We start from the raw sequence: 6,000 nt of genomic DNA, 5'->3' as shown, positions 1-6,000 counted from the left end.
GGAATGTATTTGGCTAATTAGCAACGTTTCTGACATTTAAAAGTTGATTCATCTTGAACGCTTTGGCTAGACACAATTAGGACTATTTTCTGATATTTGATGTTGTATTTGATTTGACAGTTTTCTCTTTGCGTAAATTTTGGAATCCAGCTTTATATTATTTTTCGCGTCCTCGCATGCTTCTGTCGAATCCTCATAGCACTACTGGTTAAGGAAATTAACCCCTGATGTTATGCTTATGATTGGATACTTGATTGAGAAATTAATTTTGCTACATTAAGATTTTTAGCATGAATTTACATTTAAAGGTTTACCTTTAGGTATATATTTTAAAAGATTTTCAATCAAGAGCTTTTTTTGTTTTTGCTTTGATTAGCTCATTTTTTACTTGTCAGTGTGATTGTTAATTAAACTATTACGAGGCACTGAGAGCCGAGCGGATGATGCTTCAGTCAATTACGCCCGGAGTTCTTCTCTGCTTTCCTACTTTTTATTGTGTCTATTAAAAATTTAATTCCTAATTTGTGGAATTCTTTTGCATGATATCTTTTTATCTTCTCTTTTTAATAGCCGCCCTCATCTTCTCAGCAGGCTATTACAGCGCTCCTATTACAATTCAAAGAATTTGAATTGTATTGGGGCGCTGTCTTTTTTTTAAGATCTGTTCACACATTTTCATGATTTTTGAAGTCAAATTGGAGTGGTGATTTTGGTCACGCCGAAACAGGAAGTGGAGCGAAAAAGAGAGTGGTTTTGCGGCGTGAATTTTTTTCGCTCTAATTTTAAAGTAGAGTGAGAAAACAGTCTTTGAACAAAAGTTCGGTTTCTCGGTAGTGGTTTTTTGTTCACATGCGGCAATTTCACTCTGATTTTTACTGTTTTTTCGATTTTTTGGATCGGATTTTTTTTCTGAATGGTTTTCCCAATCCATTCACAGCTCATTCTGGACCTAGTTTTTTGTTAGAATCAAAATTACATATCTCACTAGTGGTTTTTTGTTCTCCCTAGCAGCATTTTGACATTGATTTTCTGTTTTTTTTTTTGTTTTTTTCATCTGATTTTTTTAGAAATGGTTTTCCCATTTCACCCATTGTCCGTTCTAGGTCTAGTTGTTTGTTTGTTAAGTCAATGAAAATTCTTTGAATTGTACGTAAGGACTTGTCCTGCTATGTTTTTTACAATTCAAAGAATTTGAATTGTATTGGGGCGCTGTCTTTTTTTTTAAGATCTGTTCACACATTTTCATGATTTTTGAAGTCAAATTGGAGTAGTGATTTTGGTCACGCCGAAACAGGAAGTGGAGCGAAAAAGCGAGTGGTTTTGCGGCGTGAATTGTTTTCGCTCCAAATTTAAAGTAGAGTGAGAAATCGGTGTTTGAACAAAAATTGGCTTTCTCGCTAGTGGTTTTTTGTTCACATGCGGCAATTTGACTTTGATTTTTACTGTTTTTTCGATTTTTTGGATCGGATTTTTTTTCTGAATGGTTTTCCCAATCCATTCACAGCTCATTCTGGACCTAGTTTTTTGCTAGAATCAAAATTACATATCTCACTAGTGGTTTTTTGTTCTCCCTAGCAGCATTTTGACATTGATTTTCTCTTTTTTTTTTGTTTTTTTCATCTGATTTTTTTAGAAATGGTTTTCCCATTTCACCCATTGTCCGTTCTAGGTCTAGTTGTTTGTTTGTTAAGTCAATGAAAATTCTTTGAATTGTACGTAAGGACTTGTCCTGCTATGTTTTTTACAATTCAAAGAATTTGAATTGTATTGGGGCGCTGTCTTTTTTTTTTAAGATCTGTTCACACATTTTCATGATTTTTGAAGTCAAATTGGAGTAGTGATTTTGGTCACGCCGAAACAGGAAGTGGAGCGAAAAAGCGAGTGGTTTTGCGGGGTGAATTGTTTTCGCTCCAAATTTAAAGTAGAGTGAGAAAACGGTGTTTGAACAAAAATTGGCTTTCTCGCTAGTGGTTTTTTGTTCACATGCGGCAATTTGACTTTGATTTTTACTGTTTTTTCGTTTTTTGGATCGGATTTTTTTTTCTAAATGGTTTTACCAATCCATTCATAGTCCGTTCTAGGTCTAGTTTTCTGTTTAGTCAATGAAAATTCTTTGAATTGTACGTCAGGACTTGTCCTGCTATGTTTTTTTTACTTCGTCGAACTTGTTTTTGCTTTACCTTTTTGCCGCTTTTTCGACATTTCGCGTGAAATCTTTTTGACTTCTGTAGGCTAGTTTCTCTCTTCTCTCATTCTGCTTAAAGTGAATTTGAACATCAGTTGCTCAGCAAAGCAATTCAAAATGAACAGAGTCAGTATAAAAAATTAAGTCAGAAATAGAAACGGGATAAACCCATAAAGCCCATTTTTAGATGCCCGGTACTTGAACTTTGTTCTCATAAGTTTTAGTTACTATCTATAGTGCTTATTGGTATTGATACTAGACCCTGTAGCCTCTCACTGAGAGACAGAAGTATGTTCAGCTACGAAATGCCATCAAAATAAATCGGACTTAAAAAATGTTTTTGTACAAAAATCTCTTTTTTTCAATATCGTCTATTCTTTCAATCCCAATCATGCTTATTGGAATCAACGTCGGCTATTTTCCGGCAATCTGCCGGGTATGTTTTGTAGTTTGCAAAAATAGAAAATTAACACAAAAAATTGAGTTCTAGATGCTCATTTGGTTTATTATTCGTTGACAGATATAATGCTAATGAGTTTTGGTTCTTCTCCTTTTTTGTCTTAAAGGGTAGCACGATTAAGCCGAAATATCAATTAAAATGAAAACTGCACAAACGTTTCGCTTATTCTGATTTTTTCTTGCAAGCTGCTAGCCTCGTTTGCGTTGGCCTGATGCATTTGGCCGCGTCTGTTGCCTCAGACTGATAGGATTCTTTTCTGTTATGATTACTTTTCGCTCCTTGGTTCTAGATGATTACTGTTACAAATTGAAGAAGTGAAAGCTATGAAACGAATTGAAGAAGTACTCTGAAACGAAGTTTACGGCAACTATAATTATCCAGACGCCTTTTTTGGAGTTTTTGGTTTCAACAATTTGTCATCTGATCCTTTCATTTTTCGTCCTCAAAAACTGGATAAACAGCTTAAGCGCGCTACGCATTAGGTGGCTGTAGAGCCTTATGCATTACTATTTTATAAGTATGCAGATCACCGTAACTGTTTTGAGGATGACAGTTTCATAGTGAAAAGGGCTGTTCTTTTTCTTAAAAGTTTGGCCCCCTCCTCAGTCACCCCCCCCCCCCGACCCCACACACACACATCGGCAACATTCCCCCGTCTACCCTCCTCAGCCAGGTCATTTGGATCCCGCTCTTGTCCAACGCTCTCTCAACCATACCACAACGCTTGAACCCGCTCCGCTCGAACCCCCGCCCAATACTAGCATCCCTAAACCCAAGCAAACTACTAACGAAGTCAACCGCCCGCCGGTCGTTTGAGAGCATTTCACTCTGCGTTAGCTGGTTATCTTAGTTTTCCTTTTCCCAGTTTTAAGGTTATTTCTGAAGGTTATCGTGGTTCTTCGACTATATATGAGAACTACCTATTTCTTATGAGGCCTCTTCTTATGAGCAATCTTGCGGTCTTTTACTACTGTCTTTTTTTGGGACTACACCTCACCAAAAAATGGGATTCTTTTATATACGGTTGCTTGAGGTAAAAACTTTTATTTGTTTGGTTTCTGTCTTCAGATGCTCAATGATCGTCTTGAGGGTTTCCATGTGTCTGTTGCGGGGCAGAATTTTTAGTTTTGAGGGTTTTCATGTGTCGGTTGCAGGGCAGAATTCCCCGCTTCCGGAAAGATTTAAAAGTTTCCGGAAGCGTTTCAACCAAGTCTTCTTTTACTACATCTGCTATCACAATTTGTCGAGGAGTATCAAAAATTTTGGACAATCTTTGGGTGTTACTTGAGGCAGTCAAAAAATTTTTCAAATCCTGGGGATGATTTGATGTGTAGGTCAAAACTGATTTTGATTGTGTAGCACAAAACATCTCAAGCCATACAAAGACTCTATTACTTTGCCTACACTGATGGATATTAATTTTTTTGATGTTTTCAATTTGTCTCGTAAAGTTTGTAGTGATTGTATTAGTCCTGTCGGTCCTTATGACATTTTCCGTCTGATAGTTTTTTCGTCTGAACGACAAAATGTGTCGTCACTCAGTCAAGATATGCTTTCTATCCTTTAGTTACCGATGTAAGTCGATGATGTTTAGGGATTAGATTGATATTTTCAAAATCTTTTATTTGTCTGGATTGGTTGCATTTCTGATCATTTCTTTTATGATGTCAAAATTTTCATTTCAGCTGATTTTTATGTCTTTGTGTTTTTCTAATTTCTTTGGTGTGTATTTCAGGACTTGTCGTATCTTAAATTTTGCTTGGCGCTTTTCCACGCTTTTTGTTTCACTTAGATCCCAATTTTAGCATTTGACTTCGACGTAACTAACTCACTGTTTAAAATAATCGGTGTTCCAGTTGTGTTTCAGTAGTGTTAAACTAATACGAAAATCCAGAAAATTTTATTGTATTGGGGTGATATTTCGAAACGTCTGTTGACACTTCTATTTGTCGATTTGAATAAGAGAAATTGTTTTGATTTAAGGCACCTCGCATTGAAAAAGCAAAAAAGCGACTGTCCAAAGCTTAAAGTTTTTCAAACAAATTTTAGAGGTGAATGAGCAGCTATGGGTTTTTGACTTTTATACTTATATCTTTCTTCATAAAATATATAGACTTTTTAGGTTGTTTCGTAATTGTTGATCTTTTTTGTTATCTCAGCACTTAGTTTTATTGGTATTCTAATGAAACTTTTTTAAGCCAATCTAATGTTTCCAGTTGATAGCTTCGGTTTATTTCTACTTTATCACCATGTGTTCTGAGAATTTATTAGCCAATTGCTGCGTTTTGCCTGTAATTGATTTCCTCTTTAGTCTTATCCCTTCATCTCAATAATGACAAGTACCATTGACTTCATAATAAGTCATTATTGGAGCTTTCAATCATTTTCAATAGATTTTAAAAACTTCGTTGTTTTATGATTTAGAGTAGATTTATGAGTATTGCCCGTTATTATAGTTGTTTTTGTTCTGTCGTATTTGCATTAAAGAGAAGTATCAGTGGCTTTCTATTGTGGATTAAATGGAGGTTATTAAAGTTTTCAAACCTTATCAATTGTTTGAACTACTTTGACAACACTTGTTTTCAAAAAATAGTTATGATGTTTTTTCTTAGTTTTACCTGTTTTGATATTTTTGTGTCGTCCTTTTACTTTCATTTTTGGCAGGTTTTTATCTTACCTCTAAAAATGAATCAATGAATGTTTTTGAAGTTTTTTTATACATAACAGTTTAAACTACTTCGATACTGTGTTTGAACAAATGCCAGTGATTTGTTTATCTTTGCCCCCTTTTTTGTAGTTCTTGTTGTTTTTATTGTTGTCCTCTCACTTAGCCGCATTAAAGAGAGTTCTCGTTCGCTCACCTGAGGCATTCTTATCTAATTGTTATTACAGCTCACTATTTTCCAGCAATCCGACTTTGTTAAGTTTTTATGTTCAACCTCCCTCGGTATAAATTGCAACAAGTATTTTATAAGACGAAAATTTTGAAATTTTCAACAATTCCTCCCTTTGGTACCTAGTAGAGAATCCCCCTTCTGTGCTATGCTTTGCCACAATATTACTTGGCCTATAGTTTAGATAGCCGAATATTAGTTTAAGCGCAATTGCGGACCGCTGTTCACGGGCATGCCTCTGTGGAATGTAATCCGGAAATCGGGGGGCGGTTATCGCGGCGCGGAGGCACCCCGTCAGTTGGAAATTCTTTTCGCTCTGTATTCCAATTCGGGTAATTAACATAGCATGGCGTATTTTATTGTTTAACATAGTATGCGCATACGTGGAAAGTTATTAGCGGTCTTTGATAGGTTAATAAATCGATCGCTGTAATTCTATTGACGAATAGCCCCCCTTTTGC

Source organism: Convolutriloba macropyga, chromosome 5 (assembly GCF_964194025.1).
Source record: "Convolutriloba macropyga chromosome 5, txConMacr16.3, whole genome shotgun sequence".
NCBI classification, from domain to species: Eukaryota; Metazoa; Xenacoelomorpha; order Acoela; family Convolutidae; genus Convolutriloba; species Convolutriloba macropyga.
Note: the sequence above shows the minus strand (reverse complement) of the source record.